Genomic DNA, 23,623 nt, shown 5'->3' with positions numbered 1-23,623 from the left:
TTTTATTTGAACTTTATTAACTTGGTTTACATTGTATAGAGTTTTAATAGTACAATAAAACACCTCTCTCACATAAAAGAAATAAAAAAAAGAACAAAAAAGAATAAGGAAAACTTGCGAGAAAGATCCTTTTAAGTTGTCGACCTTGTGAGAAAGACCCTTTTATAAATAAAATAAAATAAAAAGGTGGCACAAAAGGTCCTTATATCCCATTTGGGTTGTGGGGAAGGTCCGTTGACCAAATTCCGGTGTTGACTAAAATTTTCCAGCCAAATAAAGTCACATGCATAGCACGTGACAACTTAAGTTACCTCTTTTTCCCTCGATATCCCCATTTTCCCCTATTTTTCCCTCGATTTCCCCCTTTTTCCCCTTATGAAACCCTAATTTCAGACTCAAAGTAATCACAAATCTTGAATTCTTATCCTTGAAATTACTTTGTGATTACATTGGGTCTTTAAGGGTCTCATAAGGGAAAAATCGAGGGAAAAAGAGGGAAAAGGAGAAAAAAAAGGTAAATTAAGTTGTCACGTGATATGCACGTGACTTTATTTGGCCGGAAAATTTTAGTTGACGCCGGGGTTTGGTCAACGGACCCTCCCCACAACCCAAATGGGATATAAGAACCTTTTGTGCCACCTTTTTTTTTTTTTTTTTATAAAAGGGTCTTCCTCACAAGGTCAACCATTTAAAAGGACCTTCCTCACATTTTTCCAAAGAATAATTAAGGTTGATAGAATATATAAACTAATAGTACTGAGTTTCAACCATTAGTTTCAATTTTTTATTGAGTTGGTCCTTTAATAAGGGTTACCTGAGAAAGCAGCACACAGTTATCAGAACCTATTTATCACAAACCTATCTATTTGAATCCATTTTTTCCTATGTGGATGAAAATGAGGTGAACTATACATCATTTCAAAAAAATCTCTCAAATGAGTTTCATGAAGCATTCAGTTTAATCCCTAAATTTTAAGGATATAAGGTGAGAGCGATGTCACTACTTTATCATCCCAACATGGTATACTACGTAGTACATATAAAATATCAGGCGTAAATTCTTAGGGGAAAAACATAGTGTTTGGTGTAATCAATGATTCAATGGTATATTGGTGTATTGTGTGCATGTTCTACAATTGGTTGTTAAAGGCGTTACAAATTAAGGACTGTATACGGTTGGCCTTGGTGGTGTGGGGTCTTCCTAGACGATGATATTGCTACCTTCCCAATGCTATAGGTTAAAATTGTTGTTTGGAAGATCAGAAGTTGCAATAAATTTGCTCACATTCCAAAAAAGAAAAAATAAAAAATCAACCAATGAGATTTAGCATGGAGTTCAAAAACTTTGTACAGAGTATATGCATTGAAAAAATTTAAATTCTTTAAAGTGGCATTTAATTGAAAAATTATACTTACGCGTCATTTGGTGCTATACTCTTTTTTACTTTACCCTAGTACTCAATTTTATACAGTACTCAATAATATGTTTATTCTCTTTAAAACCTAGTGAGTAAATTATGAAAAGTGAACCTTTAGGATCATGCCAATGCTCACTCTCATGACATTAGCTAACAATTTAAAATATTTTATAAAAAAAATAATGAAATAATGCTTATTTCAATTTAATATTTATGGAAATGCATGCATTTTTGTATTTGTATCGAGGCAAAATTTACTGGAGTAGTACGGAGTATTTGATTATTCTAATTGACTTATCTGATTCACACTCTAACTTAATTGCTCCTACATTGAATATAAGTAAAAAATTCTCATATGAGTATTTATAAAGTAAAAGTTATCTTTAAATATATTAGATATTATTGATAATAGAATCACTTAAAATTGCAAATGAGTCCAATATAAAGAATCGAGAGAATACATTATTCTAAAGCTAGCGAACGTCCCGGGATGTTGAATAAACTAGCTAAAAGTAGAAAAATTAAATTAAATTAACATTAATTACACATCGACGCGTAATTGTTATACTTTCTCAGCTTAATAATGCTTTAGGTAACATGTCAAATGCTAATCCAACACGCAGGGACATTCGTTAGCAAGATCCTTCTTTTAATTAAATTTGATTAACAATACTCCAGTACAATTTAAATTATCTCCTAGCATGGCTAGCAATCCATATTAAGGTGAAATGGACATTTATTTCACTTACAAAGTTTATTAATTTTGTAACCAAAATTGGAGATAATGACTCATTGTCTGAATTCACTTGATATTACCAAACATATATAATTATACTTCGTACTGTATTTGTTATTAGTAATACTCAGCTCGTACTAATTTTAACAGTACGAGTAGTAATTATCTTATTTTCTTTGGTTTAAATTTTTCTAGGTTTACCATTATTTAGATTAATAGCCTTATATATACTAGGGCAGCTAACGCGCGCTATGCGCGCGTCATAGCTAGCCATATCTTGAAGTTTTTTTGATTTGGCTTTTAAATCACAAAATTAGTTAAATTAACAATAAGAGAAATTTTTCCTAAAAAAAATAATAAGAGAAAATATGTAATCAACTATATTTAGGTGGTATAAATGTTCAAGACAACTAACATATATAAAAGCATAAAAGTACATAAATATTTTAGACGGTATAGTTGTCTAAACACTATTCATTAAAATAGCATCTACATATTAATGAGGGCATGTATGTAAATACACATTTTGAAGGGTATAATTGACATTACACTATTTATAAGAGTATGTTTCTACTTTTTATAAGGTAGGAATGTTGTCCTAAAATTTCTAAAATTTGAAAAATTATATAAAAAGACAAACTTGTGGAAGAAAGTAAAGTGGCAAACTCGCATGAACAGGATCGGATATCATAGTTTGCCACATGCTCATATTTGAATTTCAAGATCTTGACCTTGGATAACAAATTTTTCTTATTTTTATACTACTCGTTCTTGATAGACTAGAGCACGGTCACGATCTTGTACGAAGACGTTCACAATCTCTACCTTGTAATCCGTATGAATTGCATCTTACCTTAAATTCAATCACAAACGTAGTATTAAAGTCGCATCTATCGGATTACAAGGTAGAGATGCGACTTTAATACTACGTATTCTTTATCGGTAGTGGATACCATTTCTTAGCGGAAAGGTGATAAATTTTAAGGGACGACTTTCTCACTTTTAACATAAAAAAAAGACTTTCTTACTTGACTTCCTTTGTATTTGTTTTTGCCTTATGGGGCTCGCATAAAATTGCGCCAAGTGCGATTAGACCAAGAAATAATTACTCCGTATGACATGCTCATACAGTCGTGCCTATCTTCTTTACACAGAGTAATGAGCCCGTGCAAGTGTGGGATGGGCCGCGGGTTTTAATGCGTACATGTCAACATTACGGTGTAATTAATGTTTATTTTAATTTAATATTTGTATTCTAGGTGATCTTATTCAGTCTTCAAAGATGTATGTTCATTAACTTTTATATTTTATAAAGCCCCAGCTAGCTCACTTATTACATCTTATTATACTCCTTCCGTGCCCGAAATAACGACCCATTTGGGTTGATTACGCGGGTATTAAGAAAGTTAAATAAAGAAGTAAAAGTATATTGAAAACATAAATTTACATGGGGTTTGTAAAAAAATAGAGAGAAATTAAGACCCGATCTAACTTTCATACTCTCATCATTAAGATCAAAAAATTCTCTTCTTCACCCCGGATGGTCGTGTTGAGTGAGGTTCTCTATTGATTCAAGCGCTGTACTTATGGGATAGGGATAGAGGCACCGCCTTTTGGGCGGAAAAGGTTGGTGCCCGGAAAAAGACAAGCGTGTAAACGCGTTGATCCGGGGGTATAAAAGGTCCAACTCGCTGTAACCAGAGGAATTGAAAAATTCGCTCTCGGTTACCGGATGGAAAATCAAATTTTTATATGGGAAACTAATTTTGCACAAATATTATTGCAATTTGGTGGGTGTTTTAATGCAAATGGATCATTCTTTTTGAGACTAAAATTAAGCCAAATGGGTCATTCTTTCAGGGATGGAGGAAGTAATAAAGTTATTTTTAAAAACCTAAAATTATATGCTGGTCAAAGTATAACATTTTACAAATTGAAGAGAGTAGTAAAATTGATGAGAAATTTTGAATTATATATGGTGTAATATATAAAGGTTTCTAATAATGGAAATAATTTTTTGAACCTTCATTATTGTCAATAAGGAAGAACAAATAGATAGGATTTGAAGGATTACGTCTATGAAAAAGTTTTCATGAATCAAACTATTAGATGTTACGAAATTCACAAAACATTTGCAATCTAATGTACTGTCTATCAAAATTATTCAAATTTTAGAATGATAAATTAAGTTCTAATAAGAATTAATAAGTTCAATATATATACTTTACCTAGTAAATTTTAAAGGAAAATGTTATACATAGCCTTTAGGGCTACAAACAAGCATTAAATTTAAACTAGAAAATCGTAAAAAGTTTAGAAATCATAAAAATATAAGCACTAATTACACTAATTTGCGCGTGTTTTTGTCATGAATTCCTAATTTTATACAATTTTCAAGAGTATATTTAATGCTTACATATAGCCCTTAGGGCTACATATAACATTACCCAATTTTAAATCATCAAAATATAGTGTTGCATTTAATGGTTGTTTATCACTTTAGCCCTTGGAAAAACCAAAAGGTGGTGAAATTAAAGGTCTAAAATCAAGTTTATTACTCCGTAATATGATAAACAAACAAATGACAAAATTGTAAATAAATCAACAACTTTTTATAAAATATGAATTTCACTATTGTTGATATATCTACGAAAATATCATATAACTAAATAATTTATGTTGTTTTATTTACCATTTTACCATTTGATAAACAAATTTTGTGTATCAAATTGATTAAGTGGGGCTTCCTCCTTTTCTACTACCTTCGGTCCAAGTTAGTTGCAACTTTGGGGTATTATTTGTGAGATATAAAATATTCTAAAGTTGCAACTAACTTGGACCGGAGGTAGTAGAAGATTTTTCCACCCTATAAAAAGTTACCCCTATGGATTTATTTAGCAAAAATATTATAGTCCGTCTTGTGTGTGGCTAGTCACACTGTGTGACCACTTATTAAAGAACAAAGTAACCCATATAACACTGACAATGTAACTCCTACTCCCTCCGTCCCTTTATTACATGCCTATTTCTCATTTTGCACGGGAATTAAGAAAGCTAAAGATTCCTTAAAACTAAAAATTAGAAGTACAAATATGCATGTGGGGTTCGAGAGATAGAGAGAAAGAAAAGGTTGTTGAGAATTAGGAGAGAGAAAGTATTGGGAATTGATGTAAAGTACAAAAAAGAAAGAGAAAAATGATGACAAATCATCAAAACAAAAATAATATTGGCAAAAAGTACAACCTATAAATAGAAATAGGTACTTAATTTTGGTCACCCCAAAAAGGAATACAGGCATGTAATAAAGGGACGGAGGGAGTATAATACTGACTGAGTAACCCCTATAACACTAACCAAGTAACCCTATAACACTGATCAAGTAACCCTTTTAATACTCATCAAGTAACCCCCATTACACTACGAAGTAACCCTTGTCACACGGTGTGGCCAGCCACTTATAAGATTTTGTGAAAATATTATGACTGAAAAAAAAGGAACTTGAATTGATTAAGTGTCGAACATAATTCTAGAAATGGTACTCCATATTATGTTAAAACATTATAACAAATTTGTTAAATCAAGTGTAAATGTGTAATACATGCACTACTTTCATTTATTTTTGTTAAACTTAATAATGTGGTAAAAAAACTGTATAAGAGAAATTTGATGGTACATTTTCTTTTGCTTGATTCCTAAAGATAAATTTTAAAAACAAAAAGAAAAATAGGAATTGAAGACCATCGAATAACAAAAAAAAGGGGAGGAAGAATTAAGGAAGAATGTATAACAACCTTCGTAATAAAAATTGTTATCCTCACCCATGAAAACTGTTGTCTATCATTTGATAGCTAAATAAAGAAAAATTGAATAACAACTTTTGCGTGACATGCTCTCTCCTTCCAACCAAACAATCTCTATAAACCTTTCACCCACATTCTTTATTATCTTCAAACTTAATTTAACAATTTTTTTTTTTTTACAAACTTGTACACAAATTTTTTCTTAGAACCTTTCTAATTAATCTTCCTTCCTCTTAAATCATACGAGTAACACAATTTCTAGCTACATATGGAATATAGTTTCAATTTATTATGCATAAATATCACTCTTAACCTAAACACAACAATGTATACATTTATGACATTTATTATACGAACATATTGGCGCACCAATAACCTTCCCAACTTCCAAACTACTCCAGTACTCCATTTCTGGTCATGTTATGCCTAACTGTACCCCCGTTTTTCCCTTTCTTTTTTTTTTTTTTTTGCTGTTTTTTTTTTTTTTTAATTGTAAAAATTTATTTTTTTATGGTCTACACTCTTCACCAGCTTTTTGCCTCACATTACTCCAGGTAGGCGGTAGCTCTTGGTTGTAACTTAAAATTTTTTTTATTTATTTTTAATTATTTTAAATGACTTGTTACAGCTTCTTGCCATTTGACAACTTGCTATATATAAATTCCTTATAAGTATGCACTTATCATTTGTGTCAGTCCTCCTATCTAACTATCTTACTCCCTTCTTTACCAAATAACCAAAATAGCTACAAAAAAAACTACCTTAAGCTAAGGTCATCATGGACCAGCTCAAACCTAAACAAGCTAATTCTATCCCACTCACTCCATTAACACTCTTAGAGCGAGCCGCCGTTGTGTACGGCGACTCGCCCTCCCTCGTATACAAGGCTACCACGTACACGTGGGCCGATACCAACCAGCGATGCCTCCAAATCGCTTCTTCTATCACTTCTCTAGGTATCACACGGGGCGACGTTGTATCAGTCGTCGCCCCTAATGTACCTGCAGCCTATGAGCTACATTTCGCGGCCCCTATGGCAGGGGCCGTGCTTAATAATATAAATACTCGTCTTGATCCTAGGACGATCTCCGTCCTACTACGTCACAGCGAGTCAAAACTCGTGTTCGTGTATTATCAACTTCAATCCCTTGTCTTGGAGGCTATATCCTTACTCCCTGCCGAGCACCCACGTCCTATTCTAGTACTCGTTACAGATAACGAATACGACTACGACCCCGTCACGCTTAGCGACGAAACCCTCAAGCTTGGTGATGATAATATCTGCCAACCAAGTAAAGAGTTCGAAACGACATACGAACTTATGGTTAGGAATGGTGATCCGGGGTTTAAATGGATTGAACCCGAAAGCGAGTGGGACCCAATAGTGTTAAACTACACCTCCGGAACGACGTCGTCCCCGAAGGGTGTAGTACATTGCCACCGTGGCTCGTTCATCACTACGATGGACTCGCTCGTTGATTGGTCAGTTCAGAAGCAGCCCGTCTACTTGTGGACCCTACCAATGTTCCACTCTAATGGGTGGGGATTTACTTGGGGTATGGCTGCAGTTGGTGGCACCAATATTTGTCTTAAGAAATTCGACGGCGCAACCATTCACGCCGCAATCCGGGCCCACCAAGTCACCCACATGTGCGCGGCACCAATAGTCCTCAACATGCTAACTACCCTAACCTCCGACCCAGGCCCGCTCTCCTGGCCCGTTCATGTCCTAACGGGCGGGTCACCCCCACCTGCGCCAATCCTCCTTAGAGCGGAGTCGCTCGGGTTTGTGGTTGGTCACGGGTACGGACTCACCGAGACGGGCGGGGTGATCGTTTCGTGTGCGTGGAAGTCGCATTGGAACCGTCTCCCCGCCCTAGAACGGGCCCGTCTCAAGGCCCGTCAGGGAGTTCGGACAATTGGGATGACCCGGATAGACATAATAAATCCATACACGGGTCAACCCGTAAAGCGAGACGGGAAGACCGTAGGAGAGATCGTGTTCAGAGGCGGATCTATAATGTTAGGCTATCTTAAAGACCCAGAAGGGACTAATAGGTGCATGAGAAATGATGGTTGGTTTAGGACAGGTGATTTAGGTGTAATGCACAAAGACGGGTATTTAGAGATAAAAGATCGTTCAAAAGATATAATCATAAGTGGTGGTGAAAACATTAGTAGTGTCGAGGTTGAGAACGTGTTGTATACTTTCCCCGTGATCAATGAGGCGGCGGTGGTGGCTAAACCGGACGAGTATTGGGGGGAGACCCCGTGCGCGTTCGTTAGCTTGAGGAAAGGGTTGAAAGAAAGACCAACGGAAAGAGATGTTGTTGAGTATTGTAGGTCCAAAATGGCACATTATATGGTGCCTAAAAATGTTGTGTTTATGGAAGATCTTCCTAAGACTTCAACAGGGAAAATTCAAAAGTATTTACTTAGGAAAATGGCTAAGGATTTGAGTAAAGATGAAACTAGTATTACTACTACTACATCATTGGCAAGTCGTTTATAGAATTTTACTTTACTTAATTTTATGTTGTTGCATTGTATAATGATGAAGATTCTTTTAGGTTTAGTTGTGATTTATTTTTCATAAACCTCTTGTGTTTTATATTTTGGGTTCCTTTGCAAATTGGTTGCAATTTCATATATTTGACAATAAGTTTTTATTTGTTCATTTAGATTGATTTTACATACGTATTTTTCTAAATTTGATTCTTTTGTACTTAGATTTTTTTTTTTTCGTACTTGTAGACTGTAGTTGTGAAAGATATTGAGACAATTGAGTAATACTTTGATAGTTGTTCCGTTTGCTAGTAGTAGTTCTTCATCTTCTTACCCTACCTACACGACTACACTAATTGTTTCTGGACCATATTTTAAAGCGCCTCTTTCTTTAATTTCATACACAACTTTGTCAACTCATGTTATTGTCTAAGTGATTATAAATTGAAATTGGGATATGTATAAAGTATAATCAATGCTTAAGGGACAGATAGGGATTGGAGGGGGTATAAATAAAGCTCAACGTCATCCCATTACATCAAAATCCTAAGGAAGTGGGCATACCCTAATTTATTTGCAATGTCGTCTAAGGTTGTAATATCTTTGTTTCATAATGCTATTAACACTTTTTTGTTTTCTGTCTTTCATAAGTTTCTCAAAATTCACTTCCCTTTGTTTTTGACAAACTTTTTTTTTTTTTATTTATTTATTTATTTTTATTACATTTACCTCATAATATTTATACTTTTATACAAATTTCACTTACTTTATTTACTTATTTTCTTACACAACCAATTTTTTCTATCTCTTATTATATATTTATATCCACCCCATTCATTACGGCACTTACCTTTGTACACAGTACATATTCCCTAAATTCCTGTGAAAAAGAGGCAGTATATGACCCTAGAAATTTACATTAATACTCTATTTTTTATTGAACACTCATATGGAAAGAGAATTTCCCCTGAAATATCTTTATATCACACCCACTTCTCTTTACTAGTGGACCAATTCAATAGTTTGGCAGCAATAAAAGTGAATTGACTCTATTGAAAGTGAAATATACTTATTAGTTATGTTCCTTTACAATGTTTGTTCTGTTTTTAATTTTCAATTTGAAAAGAAAAAGTTTGACCTAAATTGTATATATACAAGGAAAAACTTAATAGTGTGTGTGCTTTTTTTTTTTAGTTATGTTGATATACTTTTTCAAATTATAAATACCCATCTCATAATTATTATTGCTAATGAACGCTTTGAGTTGGGATTTTATATGACAACTTAAAGTATTACCTAAAATGATATTGATTATGAAATGCATGTCAAAATCACACGTCAAACTCGATGTAATTAATTTTTATTTCAAGCTAATTTTTGTACAAATAATTATCTTATTAAACATCTCTAGGGCGTTCACTAACTTTTGTCTTCATATTTTTATTTATTTTTATTATTTTCTACTGAGTATAAAATACTATAATGTGATCAAAGATATGCATTGAATATTTTGAAAATGAAAAATAGGATAAACAATATATAATACTTCGTAGATGTGTGTATAGGATTTTATTCTCTTCAACTTATTCATATTACTGATGGGCGTTAGAACGATCGCACATTCCACACTCAAACACATTTATTAACAAACACCCCACAAACCAAGCATAATGATAAGTAAGAGTTCGGTCCACAAGGAACAGGATAAGGTTGCTAAGGATCTCAACACTTAAGCTAATTCGAAGTCCATGGTCAATTGGGGTTCATCAAGTAGACAAACAAACTATGATTCTAAATTGATGGATTAAATTCACTAGGGAATGAGATCCACTCAACCAAGGCAATTAGGCAAACAGGGAGTAAAATAGACAAGGTATAGCAAGGACTATAGGTAAAATCGACCTCATGCAATTAAAAAACAACTCACACTATTAAACTTAGATTCCTCATTAGTCTAGCAATAGATGATACAAAATCAAATTGCAATAAGTAATGAAATACTCAATTTACATTCCCATGTCAAACTAAGCATATCATGCTATCAAGCTCTTAGGTCAAGGGTAGCTAATCCCATCATGAAGAACTAACAAGCAATCTCATATAATCAATTAAATTGCAATACAAACATCAATGCTTCTTCCACATTTGCATAATTAACCCAAAAGGTTGAGCTTTACCCAACCCCTAGCAAGAAGACTACTCACAACTTATATTGATCAACATGCAAACAAGTATTTGGGTTCTAATTTCTTCAATAATTGGGGAAAAGTGATTAACAATTGAAATAACTATCATTCAATAACAAATTATCAAGAACTAAAAAGATTTAAATAACATGCAAGAACTCCCGTCAGAAAGAGGAAAAAAAAAAACATGCAAGAACAAATAAAATCAAAACTTGAATGGAGAAAAGTAGAAGTAAGCTATTAATTGAAGCTTGAAAATGTTGAATACAAAGTGCTAAATCTTGAGGATGGATCTTGAAAACAACTATTACAATGATTAATTTGATGAAAACTAAATTAAATTAATGTTTCAAACTAAGAGGAGTTTCTATAAATTAGGCCATATCTGTCTAGGTAACAAATAAACTAATGGGAAAGTATTTATACTCCCCGAAACACATAGGGAAATCCATCAAAAGAAAACGGATTCCAAGCGAGGAGTGTCCGCTCCGTCCTCATTCACAATGAGGAGCACCATCTCCAGCTTGCTGCACACCCTCTCCAGCTGACTTCAAAATATAGGTAGTTTTGAAAGGTTGGGGAGGAGCGCCCACTCCTCACAGGTGCACGTCCGCACCTCACAGGGTGCACTTGGCAGAAAGTTTACAGAAAGTTTGGAGCACCCACTCCTGAGAGGTGCACGCCCGCTCCACCTAGAGCGGGCTCTCCTTTCTTTAATTTCCTTGCCTTGAACACAATCCATGCATCTAATGCTTGCCAAATTGAGTTAATAAACCTGCAAAACATGGACAAACACAAACCAAGAGGGGGTAAGGCCGAGATAAAACATTTTCATTCAAAAACAGGTTAGAAAAAAGGGAAATGAATGCAAAACCGTGTTTACATTAACACATTAAGTGGTCAAATAAACCACTTATCAATTACTTTTTCCATTTTTTTTTTTCTAAAAAAAATCTTTACATTTGATTCTTATGTTTGTCAATGCACTTTTGACTATTATTAATTAATCTAATTAGTAATCTTAAAGTTAAAATTATTGGTTTCGGAGACAAAGCTCTTAATATAATACATTATTTTATTTTAATACTTGTGTATATCAACTTTCTGGACAATTAATTCAAACAAGAAAAATTCAAACCACGCAAAAATCATAACATTAAAATTCAAATCAAATTAGGTCCTATTATTAGACTTTGAAAATTTCAGATTAATAAACTCGAGGCCTGTTCAGATTGACTGAAATGAGCTGAATTGAACTGAACTTATTGGAACTGAACTGAACTAAATTGAATACTTTATGAGCAAAGGAAATAAAGAACTGAATTGAATTAAATTGAAAATAATTTGAAGAGAACAAGCCCTTAATTAAGGTGAATAGAAAATAGCGAACATAATTGCATGGGTCAACAATTCAACAGTGCATTGCATAGGCCAAAACTATATTGTTAAGGTATTATTTATATATTTTTTTACACCGTAAGATACGTGGAGATGCTCCTCAGAGAGGTGGGGTGAAAATTGAACCTAGATTACTCATGTGGAAGATAGAGGACAAACCGCCCCGCCACTCCATGACCCTCATATATTTTATATCTACATTTGGTCATTGGCGTTTCGCTTGAGTATGATTGTTTATTGTTTACTACGAAGTACTAATTATCGACCCCAGCCCCCTAATATGTAGTTGGAGAAAACCCTTCCAGAAAGTCGTTATAGTTGACAACTGTGGACTAGAGTCATTTAAAGTTGATTTATAGTCGACAGCTTGCTGTGAAGTGTGAACTATCCACTTATTGATATAGATTTTTTCTTCTGTTTCTGATTCGTAGTCCTTAATATATTACTTTTCTTCGTTTTATAAATTACTTAGCTAGCATATACGGCCGTTCCATGCATGAGCAATTATTAATAATAACACGATTTTTTTTTTTTAAATAAATGTATAATATATATATATTGCTTGTTATTAGTGTATGTTATGCATAGAGATTCAACTGATAATAAAATGACATCATAGAAGATAATATTTACTAAATAAAAAAATAAAATATGTAATTTGTATAATAACAAAAAGTTAAATCATTTCACAATCTAGTTTTAAAGGCTTTTTTTTAAGATGCATTTAGGATTTATGGCTAATTAAGCAAAAATTTGATTTTCAATTAACACCAAAAAAAAAAAAAAAAAAAAAAAAAAAAAAAAAAAAAAAGAAGACAGAAATCAGCTTTTAACACCCCAAAAAAAAATTTATTTTAACACCAACAGAATTTTTAAAAGTTGGATTTTACCATTTCATCCAAAAAATCCGTTAAGTGGAGTCCACATTTTCAAGTATTGCCATTATATTGGTAAATAAAAATAAAATAAAATAAAAAAGATTTTTTTAAAATAAATTCCTAAAACTAACCAGCCACCCCAGCCCTACTACGCCACCTTCTTCTCCACCATCACCCAACATAGCCACTGCCCCCGCCCCATCGCCAGCATATCCCCTCCCTCAACCTAACCCCGACCCACCTGAACCCTGCCCCTCCCTTTCCCCCTAACAACCCTAAGTAACCCCAACAGTCCATCACTGCCAATCCACAACCCTCATGATGAATAATCCCCAAAAAACAGTCACGAATTCGGCCATTTTTTTTAATGAAGGATGCTTTTAGTTATGGAGGTTAATTTGGCGGTGATGGGCCGGAGTTTAGGGCTGGGGAAAAGGGAGAGCAGGTTCCGATAGGGTGGGTTTAGGCTGGGGGAGGGGATGTGCCGGTGGTGGGGCAGGGGTGACGGCTACGCTTGGCGGGGGCGGAGAAGTGGGGTGGCAGTGGTGGAGGCGGTGGTTTGGCTAGGGTGGCTAGCTAGCTAGTTTTAGTTTTACTTCCTCCGTTAACTATTATTTGCAACAAGGGGGTGTTTGCGGACTCCTAGGCAAAATTTGTTTGTGAGAGTAAAATGGAGAGACAAAAGGTTGGGTGCATGTGATAAGGAGAGAGATAGAGAGAAATGATTACCTAAAAAGGAAAAAAAAAAAAACATTTGTTGCACATAATAGTTATCATTCATTTATAGTTATGTTGCAAATAACCGTTAACAGAGGTAGTATTTATTTTTTGTTTTTTAATATTTATTTATTTATTTTTAACCAATAACAAAGCAATACGTGGCTTTATGGCCCCACTTAATGGATTCTTGGATGGAATCAGTTAAGTGGCAACATGTATTTCTCATATATATATAATAATTTCAATTTAGTAAAAATAATTTCAGTTTAGTAAAAATAATTTCAATTTAGTAAAAATAATTTCAGTGCAACAAAATTAAGGTGAAATAAAAGACCTCACTGGTATTATTTGCATATTATTTTTGCTCTAGCTTTTCTTAATTTTGCTTTGTTTTTTCTACGTACACTACACAATTCTATAACTAGTGTTTAGTCCGGGCGATATCCCTGGTTAATACGTAAATATTATTGTACTTTCATGTATCATATTTTATGTAGATGAATTTTACTCTTTTTTTTATTTTTTATTTTTATTTTTTATGTTTATGATAATGTTAATACTTTTATTTAGATTTAGTCTAAGAAAATAATTTGACATTTAAATCTACAAAGAAAAATACTCTCACGGTCTACATTAATTACATACATGAAGAATAAGTAATCAAAATTATTAGATACTCACTTGGACTCAAGTTCAATTTTGACAAAAAACATTTAAAAGAAAATAGATTTTGTTGTTTTTTTTTTTCATAATGAAATTAGTTTATAATTTACCTCAAAAAAAAATTGTTTATAATTGAGTACAAGTTGGATCATAATTAACTGGCAAATACAAGTTAATCTACCAGATTGACGAAATTTTGTTAATCTGGTGGCATACTATGCAAATATGTGCAAAAGTTTGGCCAATACTTTTGTACTTTTTACAGCTGTTCAATAACTTTATGCAACTTACCTTTGACTTTATGTAGCAGATTACGCATGTGTCCCCTCACTTGATAGATGGAAAGACGATTATACCCCCAGATAATCAAATTTTGTTGATATGGCAGATCAATTGAGCACGACTCTTAATTAACTAGGTTCTTTTTTTTTTTTTTTTTCATTGCCGTTGCCAATTGATGGGCCTTTGAGACATTTTCCCTCCCAAGTCCCCACTTTAATCAAATAAACATCCTATAATTATAGTATTTGCCATACGCAAAATGTCTTCAGCAATATTAACATGGTATTGTTAGCTTATTACTCTATTGGACTGGGCCTGACACTAATACACCTCTCCTTTTTAGGTTTGTCCGTTTGGACAATGCCTTCTGTATAATCTTCCATGAATAGAAAATAGATGAAATAGTGCATGGTTTGTTTGTATTTTTTTTTTTTTTTTTTTTTTGTATGTAATATACTCCCTCCGTCTCATTATTACAGGCAAATAACTCTAAGTACGGTTTTTAAGGAGGATTGAAAAAGTAGAAGAATATTGTATGAAAAAGATAAAAAGTGAAGCATGTTGTATGGGAATAATAAAAAGTAGAAAAAATTATATGGAAAAGTGAAAAAGTAAGTAATGATTTTTTGGGTAAGTGTGTATTTTATATGAAAAAGAGAAAAAGTAAGTAATGATTGTTTAGGTAAGTGTGTAATTTGTATGAAAAAGCTAAAAAGTAAGAAATGATTAGGTGTTATTTTTAGTAATAGGAGGAACATTTTAGGACATCCAAAATAGTATATATTTGCCTATAATTATGGGACAGCGGGAGTATCATTTAATATTTTTATTTTAAAATAAATTGTGAAATTTATATTTAGGTAAAAAATTTTAATCTCAAAAGATAATATTTTATATGCTACCTCCATTAATAATTATGTGCAACTTTGGTGCACATAACGGATACCAATGCAAAAAATTGGGGGCAAAGATTAGAGAAAGATAAGGGAGTTAATTAAAAGGAGTGGAGAGAGAAAGCAGGAAACACCTCCTCCCCCCCCCCCCCCCCAACCACCACCCCACCCCCACTTGCAATTTTAGTAGGGAAGTTTGATTGGAGGGTTTTGATTCGCCAACCCCCCCCCCCCCCTAAATTTTCACCCAAAAATTCAATTTGGAGAATTTCAAATTCCCTCTTAATTTTTTTTTTTTAAAAAAAAACACAACTAAGATTTAAACATTAAAGCTACCATTCAGCATTAAAGAGGCTTATAAATAACAGCCTCCACAATTCATACAACATTAATGATGTTCATTAATTACAACACCAAGTTTTTCAAAAGATGGTAATATTCACCCAAACGTTAGCATTAATTACAACAAATTAGTCCATATTAACCCAAAAAATTACACCTAATCTAAAATTAGTGCAACACATCATTAGTCTTGATTATCATCCTTGCATACAATGTAGGGCAGCTTCATCACCTCAAAAACCTTCATCAACCACCCCTACATCATCTACATCAATCTGAAAAAAAAAACAGACAGAAGACATGGTAGAAACAGATGAAGATTTGTTTTTCGATGTTGATCATTTAATTATACAGGAAGAAATGGCAGAATTGTACTTTGAGCATGAAGAACAAATGCAAGATGCAGACTATGAGCAGTACAATTCAGACAATGAGAATATGCAGGAAGAGGAAGAAAAAGAAGATGCAAGTACTGACAACAACACACAACCATTACAAGAAGACAATCTTGCATCAACTGAACAAGGTGCTATCCAACCAAACAAAAAACAAATCACCATGCAACAAAAGAGGAAGATAGTAGATGTAATGCTACTTAAAATGTAAGAAGGGAGCTTACCAAGAGGCTACAAGATACAATTATCAGTAAAATTCAAAGTTCACAAATCAACAATCACAAGAATTTTCAAAAATGTAAAAAAATAGATGACACAAGGGAATTTGATTGATGTCAGGACTAAAAAGATAGGGAAGACAGGTCCAAAGCCAAGGGAATTTTCTAATAAATTCCTACAGTCAATCCTTTTACATTTAAGACAGACAAAAGTTCATATACTGCAACACTCAAGATTTCACATGTCCCTCTTCATTATTTGAAGAAAAAGGGAAGGTTGAGAACACACACAACAAGCAGTTAGCAAGCACTGACATCAGACCATAAGGTTGCAAGAATGAAATGGGTTCTGTCTCTAATAAACCCAATCCAAAATAATGAGGACCCCACTTTTGATGACATGCATTATGTCATTCACATTGATGAGAAATGGTTCTACCTCAATCCAGATAAGAGGAGATTTTATCTCCTACCAAGTGAGGAAGATCCATACATGACTCAACAATCAAGAAGGTTCAAGTTAAAGGTTATGTTCATGGCAATTACTGGGAAGCCTCTCTATGACGGAAATAGGGAAGTCCTACATGATGGAAAGTATGGGATATTCCCATTCACAGTCCAAGAAAGGGCAAAGAATTCAAGTAAAAACAAGCAGCAGGCACAGTGGTGACTAAGGCACTCCAAAATGTTAACAGAGAGGTAATTAGAGAGATGTTATTAAACAAGGTAATACCAACAATTGTATCAAGTTGGCCTGAAAGTTTGCCTAAAAATGTGGTCATACAATGGGATAATGCAAGACCACATCGAATTCTAAGAGATGAAGAGTTTATTGCAGCTACACAAGCAAATGGATTCAACATTCAATTTGTGTTTCAACAAGCACAATCACTTGATTTGAATGTATTGGACTTAGGTTTATTTATATTAATTTAGTATTTTCAATATTAGTTATTTCCTAAAAATCTAGATGAGATCGATTGTTGAAAAGGTTATTGATTCTTATAAAACTTTCAAACTAGAAGTAAAAAAGTATATTTGGGTGACATTACAAAGATGCATGATCAAAATACTCAAGGCATAAGGTGGGAACAAGTACAAAATTCCCCACATGAACAAGAAAAAACTTGAGAATCTTGGCATTCTACCAAATCAGATTCAAGTTGACAAGAGTATAGTGATGGAAGCTATGGAGTATCTCAACACAATGTTCAGGCCAGCACCCCAAGGAAATCAGGAAACAGAAACAGAAGACATGGAGGTGGATGCATGCAGACTAGGTACAAAACAAATTAGAACATCAACAAACACTGCCACACATAACCACTTAAGAGTCTTTTTTGCAATGTTTTTTTTTCACTTTTCTTTTTATTTTTACTTTTTAAATCTCAATGAATAGGTAATTAGGTGTATTTTGTGTGTTAGGGATTGAGACATATATATATCAAAGGCAGTGATGTGTAAGTTCGGGTTCACACATGTGTAGGGAATATTTCAAGCATTACCCTAAACTTGAACCCCATTGTGATCATACACTTAAACATGGTGGCGTCCAAAGGGAACAAAAAAAGAGCAAAAGAGTCGCCAACAAGTTTTAGAAACTTGTAAACCGTTCACTGGGTGAAGGTTACACCCCTTAACGATCCATGAGAGCGTCAACTCCAGTAGGTCTGGAACCATGACTGGTGTTCGGGGATGAGGGTACGAATGCAATCTAAAATAGAAAGAACCCGCCCTATAAATAGGCCTCTACTTTATTCTACTCGTATTCATGTGCGCTTTCTGACTAACATGCAATCATTGTATTAATCCTAAAACTGTTTAATCTATGTTGGTTGAATATTAATGCACAAACAAATCTATTATTGGCGATCACTTGAATTAAAATCGTATTAGCCTAAACCAAATTATTAATTATCTTATTAAGCGTGATTTCAAGTATAAATTCCTTTTAAACATGCATAAAAGTGTGATCAAACAATAACAACAATAAAAATCAAGCAACATAATCATAACAATACAAATCATAATATCAATAAAGCTTAAAGATAATAGCAAGATCCTAGGCATGATACTAACATGAGTAATAACAAACCCCTATCATGTCACTAAACATCAAAGATCAAAGATTTAAACCTAACATGATACTAACATGCTGTTAGAAAGAATAAAAGACACCCTAAACATGATACTAGAAAGCATTAAGAACATCCTAACGTGATAATAGGAATGAATCAAATCTAAGCATGCTTTTTACGTTGAAATAACAAGGGAGTAAGATAATTACTTACTTTGAAGCCTCGTACCTCTTTCTAATAACAAAATACACAAGTTAGTAAACTTCAATGAAATAATAAATCAAAGAATTAAATCAAATAATTGAAAGAAAGAGTTAAAAAGTTTAGACTAGATTTGGAAAACCCTCAGAAAGTATCAACCTTTCACGTCTAGGGCGAAGGTAACTTCGAACTTGGCTAGGTGTATCTAGATCTTGTGAATGCGGAATTGTGTTTGCAAAAGGGTTGGTTTAGAAAGAGAGAGATAAAAAAAGCTATATTGCTCAAGAGAGAAGAGAGAGAATCAAGAAATACTTGATCAGAGTTAATTGTGATCAAGCTTGTTGATGATTTGAAAAAGGGGAGATATGACCTCTATTTATAGGAAAAAAGAGAATCGAAGAATAAGAAATGAATCCGAATTCGAATCGAAATAAAACTCGATGGACAACAGTATTTGCAAATTTTGTTTTTATTATATCTTTTGATCCAGAAGTCCAAATAAGACATATAATATGTTGTTGGAAAGCTCTTAACACTAGTAGAAAAAAGCATTTGGCCACTGGTTCAAAACCCCCCTATGCCACTGGTTTTGAACCGGTGGTCATTTGGGGGTGGCAATAATCTAATGCAAAGCCACCGGTTCAAAACCGGTGGCAATAACATTACCGCGTTTTTAAAAAAAGGTTATTGGCACCGGTTCTGTTCAAAACCGGTGCCTTCAATGGTAAAAAAAATTAAAATAAATTTTTTTTTTTGCATTTTTTTCATAAACTTACATATTTTCATAAAAAAATGCTGTAATATTACAATTTTCGTGCAAAAAAATAAAATAAAATAAAATGTTACAAACAAACAGCGTGCTGTAATATTACAATTTTCGTGCAAAAAAATAAAATAAAATAAAATGTTACAAACAAACAGCGTGCAGTATGCAGCTGCACAGTAGCAGAACAGGAGCACAGCAGCAGCAGCAGCAGGGCAACACAGAAATAGCAGCACGGCATCACAGAAGCAGCTACTGCGGCAGCACCTTGCGAGGCAGCAGCGGCTGCAATAGCACCCTCCGAGGCAGCTGCTGCTGGAGCAGCACCCTGCGAGGCAGCAGCTGTAGCAGCAGCAACCTCAGGTAATCACCTGGACAATATTCGATCAAGTAATTCACCACCTTCACATAATCTGACATAAAAGTAAACCCTACATTTCAGACCCAATGTAATCATCACTATTAAAATTGTGATGTAGCTTATACGATATCCTTGGTAACCCATTCACATTATAATTGCGTATAAAATGCACACACTAATCGGGGGATAAGCAATACGATTCTCATCAAATCCTACCACTTAAAGATAATTTTAACCTCATAAGAATGCCAATTACTTTTTTTCCTACATTTCCATGTCCATTACACAACCATTCAAACATAAGGTTCACAACTTCACGTATAAAACCCCAAGACAACACTACACGTCTACAAAAAATAGGACTTAATAAAATCTAGAAAATTTACAAATCTAAATCATACGGCATAGATAGTTATCCCACATTCATATAAGATAGACAAAACATAACATAGTCACTTGAAATTAACAATATTTTCATACTCCAATATTCAAACTCCTTGTTTTTTACTCATCATCATTTGTCCTAAAACATGCCTTGTATATTTATCTTAGCATAAGATAATAATTACTAGCAAGGAAATGAATAATCATGCATTACCAACCATCTACAATCATTGTAGCTTCTACTATTTTAAAACAATCCCAAACAAAATCACAAAACAAAAATCAATAGCAGCTACCATTCTGGGCTTCTAACTTCAAATTATTCAATCAATCTACAACTCAGCTGTGCTCCCAAGTAGAAATTTCATGGGTAATTATCATTCGATAATACTAAGAAGAAACATAAGCAGCAGCAGGAACATTTTACCCACAATAAAACGCAGCAATAAACAGCAAAATAAGCAGAGGACTGGCTGCCTTATCAGTCTTGGGAGTTTTATCAAGTTCCAAAATTGCACCTAATTCCATAAACCTACACAAAGATGTAAAACGTTATTTCACTAACAACTGCAAAGCAACAAGTACCTATTGTGTATCCTGCTACAAGCAATTCTAACAGATAGCCGTATCTATAACCAGGTTAAACCTATTAATCTGACAAACTTAAATAGAAGGAAGGAAAACTAACTTGTCATTAAGTCGGTCTCTACGTGCCTTCTATCAGCAAGCTTTGGAGCTAGATGGTGCACATGATTCAGATCTTCCCCTGTAATAGGGAACATGATATGATTTACTAACATTGCCAATAAAAACAAACCTCACCACAACAACATTCCCTCAGTGCCTCACATAAGGCGCCCAATGCACAAATGAAGTGAGTTTTTAGAAATATAAATTGAATATGATGGAAAAGTGATGTAGTATTGTAGTATGATTAAATATCATTTAAGCCCTACCACATTATGTAAGTTGATGCTCGATTATTATTTATCAATCAAAATAAAAGCCGCTATTCATGTCTTATCAATAAACAAGATGGTAGTAAACTGAAAGCAGGACCAAAAATTAACAAGGCCACAATCTCTCACACACTCACAATCCAAGAACAAAGGTTCAGCTAGTCTGATTCATTGTTAATCTCTCCAACTTAGCACATTTGGGATATATCTTCTAAAATCAATGTCACTGAATAAGTAGAGCTTAATTAAATAATAAAGGTCCAAGAATAAGATTACCAAAATAAATAGAAAGAAGATAAAACATGCCTCTTTTTCGAGTTGTTCTCCTTGGGGGCATCTGAATCACCATAAGTTCCATCAATGTCCGCTCTGAGATAAACAAGGAGCAAGCATAAGAAACACTGATTTCTGTATTGAGATTAGAGAGCTTGATCCCAAGAATACTTAACAAAAATATTGAAAAAATTATGAGTTTATTGCAATCAGTTGTGTCATGCTTGCATAAAACACCAAAAAAAATGAACTAATTACATAAAGGTTTCAGCATTAAAAGTAGTACAAGGAAGGAATTAGAACAATTCTACCGATTGAAGCACATAGCTTGATCGAAACTGATGGGTCTTCAAAATTACCCTAAAAAATATTTAATTTGTACTACTATTTCTAAATTTACAGGACAAAATGTGTTCTAACTTCTAAGTGACAATCAAGTAGCAAAATCATCATCATTATTACAACCAAAACAACCACAATCAAACAATACCTTAATTTTGCATTGATTAATATTGCTCTTATTATAAACAGTAGCCATCAAACTAACATCAATCTGGGCAGCCAAATTTCGCGCAGTAATCACCTCCAACTTTATACACAATACAATCACGCAGATCCTTACTTTCATGCAACCAAATTTCCATCAAGCAAATTAAACAAGCATTTGCAGACAACAAAAACCCTAGCAATTAAAAAATAAATCAAATTAACAATCAAAAAAGGAAAGTACATACATACCAATAACCAAGATCTGAAGCAGAGGACTCGAGAAGTAAAATAAACCCAAAAATACCTAGAAAAAACTCAATTTATCTGCTAAAAATACCCCAAAAAACCCATTAAACACTCAAAAACACCGAGAAAATGCCATAAAAAGCCCCCCAAAAAAATTTGAGGTCTGAAATTATAATTATCAACCAAACAAAGGCAATTTAACATGAATAATTGAACTAAAACGCAAAGCTAAAGAACCCAGAAACACTAACCTTAGATTTCCGATCACCGACGAGCTTGATTAACGAGCCCTAGCTTCAATGGAGGGAGAACGGATCTAGGCTTCAATGGAGAGAGAAGGGAGTTCGAGAGAGAAGAAGGGAATGGCGAGGGAGAAGAAAGAGCCTTAGGGTTTGGTTGAGGAGACAGAGAGATGTATGAGGAGAGAGAAAGAAAATGAAAGAAAGGGAAAGAGAATGAATAAGGTGAAATGCCGAAGAGGGAAATAAAAGGCCGGTTTTTTAATGCCACCGGTTTGAACCGGTGCCCTTTAAGATATTTGACATCGGTTTGGTTTGAACCGGTGGCCTTTCTATTAAACTAAATCCTGCCCTTTTTTTTTGTCACCGGTTTTTAAAAACCAGTGGCCATTACTCGGTGCCAATTTGTTATTTTCTACTAGTGTAAAGTCTAATTTCCAACCTAATTAGAATCAGATTAAAATCTTTTGTGGTTAAAAAGATATGGCCGAAATAGTGGAAGGATGTCAGTTTTGGATATAGTTTCGTATTCCTTTCATATCTTTTTCGTTATAGCTGGGAATTAATATTATAATATATCATTAGAAAGATAATTTCGAGATCTATCCAACCATACAAAATTTGGGTAAATATTATTAGGCACAAAAATAATATCTGAATATATTCCATTTTGTACACAACAAGGATTCTCAAAAGGAGTTGTTTTATTCAATTTCAAACTCTTTGAAACATAATTATCAATCCTAACTCCATTAGGATTTAAGAGAACCTTCTAGAGTATTCTAGAAGACTATAATCAATCCTAATAGCTTTAGGAATGATAATTAATAATAGTCCCTCCTCTAAATCATTGGGCCGTATGTAAGTACCAAACCGGGTCCACTTTAGTATTTTGGCCATAACTTCCTCATTACTCATCGGAAGTGGGCTTAAAATACATTGTTGGAAAGCTCTTTCTGAGTCATATCCAACTACACCATCATTGGACCCTTGTCATGGACCAAACTAAACTGGACTGCCTATTTTCATAAAATAGAGCAGATTTTCGAAAATAGAAAGAAATATTTTAATAAAAACTAACCGCAACACTAGACTTTTCACAATTTCACTTCATTCGATTATGATTCGACGCGAAAGGTATTCATCACTCGTTTTGGGGAGACACTATTGGGTGTCTACAACATGTAAGAGGTTTT

General features: G+C 33.7%; 1 long non-coding RNA gene and 1 pseudogene across 6 annotated transcripts; one reads left to right on the top strand and one right to left on the bottom strand.

Moving 5' to 3' along the window:
• Positions 1 to 6,559: 6,559 nt before the first annotated feature.
• On the top strand, positions 6,560 to 8,774 carry LOC145604533 (2-methylpropanoate--CoA ligase CCL4 pseudogene; annotated as a pseudogene).
• Positions 8,775 to 19,449: 10,675 nt separating this feature from the next.
• On the bottom strand, positions 19,450 to 22,643 carry LOC145605310 (uncharacterized). 6 transcript variants are annotated; one of them, XR_014105040.1, is made up of 5 exons: positions 22,440 to 22,643; positions 21,457 to 21,549; positions 20,910 to 20,987; positions 20,649 to 20,753; positions 19,450 to 19,889 (listed from the first exon to the last, which is right to left on the bottom strand). It is a non-coding gene; the product is annotated as an uncharacterized LOC145605310 (long non-coding RNA). The 6 variants fall into 6 exon arrangements; XR_014105035.1 differs by having other exon boundaries at positions 21,487 to 21,549; XR_014105038.1 differs by having other exon boundaries at positions 19,450 to 19,847; positions 21,487 to 21,549.
• Between the last annotated feature and the right edge of the window lie 980 nt (positions 22,644 to 23,623).

The sequence above is a fragment of the Chenopodium album genome, chromosome 22 (genome assembly GCF_948465745.1).
Source record: "Chenopodium album chromosome 22, dcCheAlbu1.1, whole genome shotgun sequence".
In the NCBI taxonomy this organism is placed as follows: domain Eukaryota; kingdom Viridiplantae; phylum Streptophyta; class Magnoliopsida; order Caryophyllales; family Amaranthaceae; genus Chenopodium; species Chenopodium album.
The sequence above is the reverse complement of the archived record's forward strand: the minus strand, read 5'-3'. Positions and strand labels throughout refer to the sequence as shown.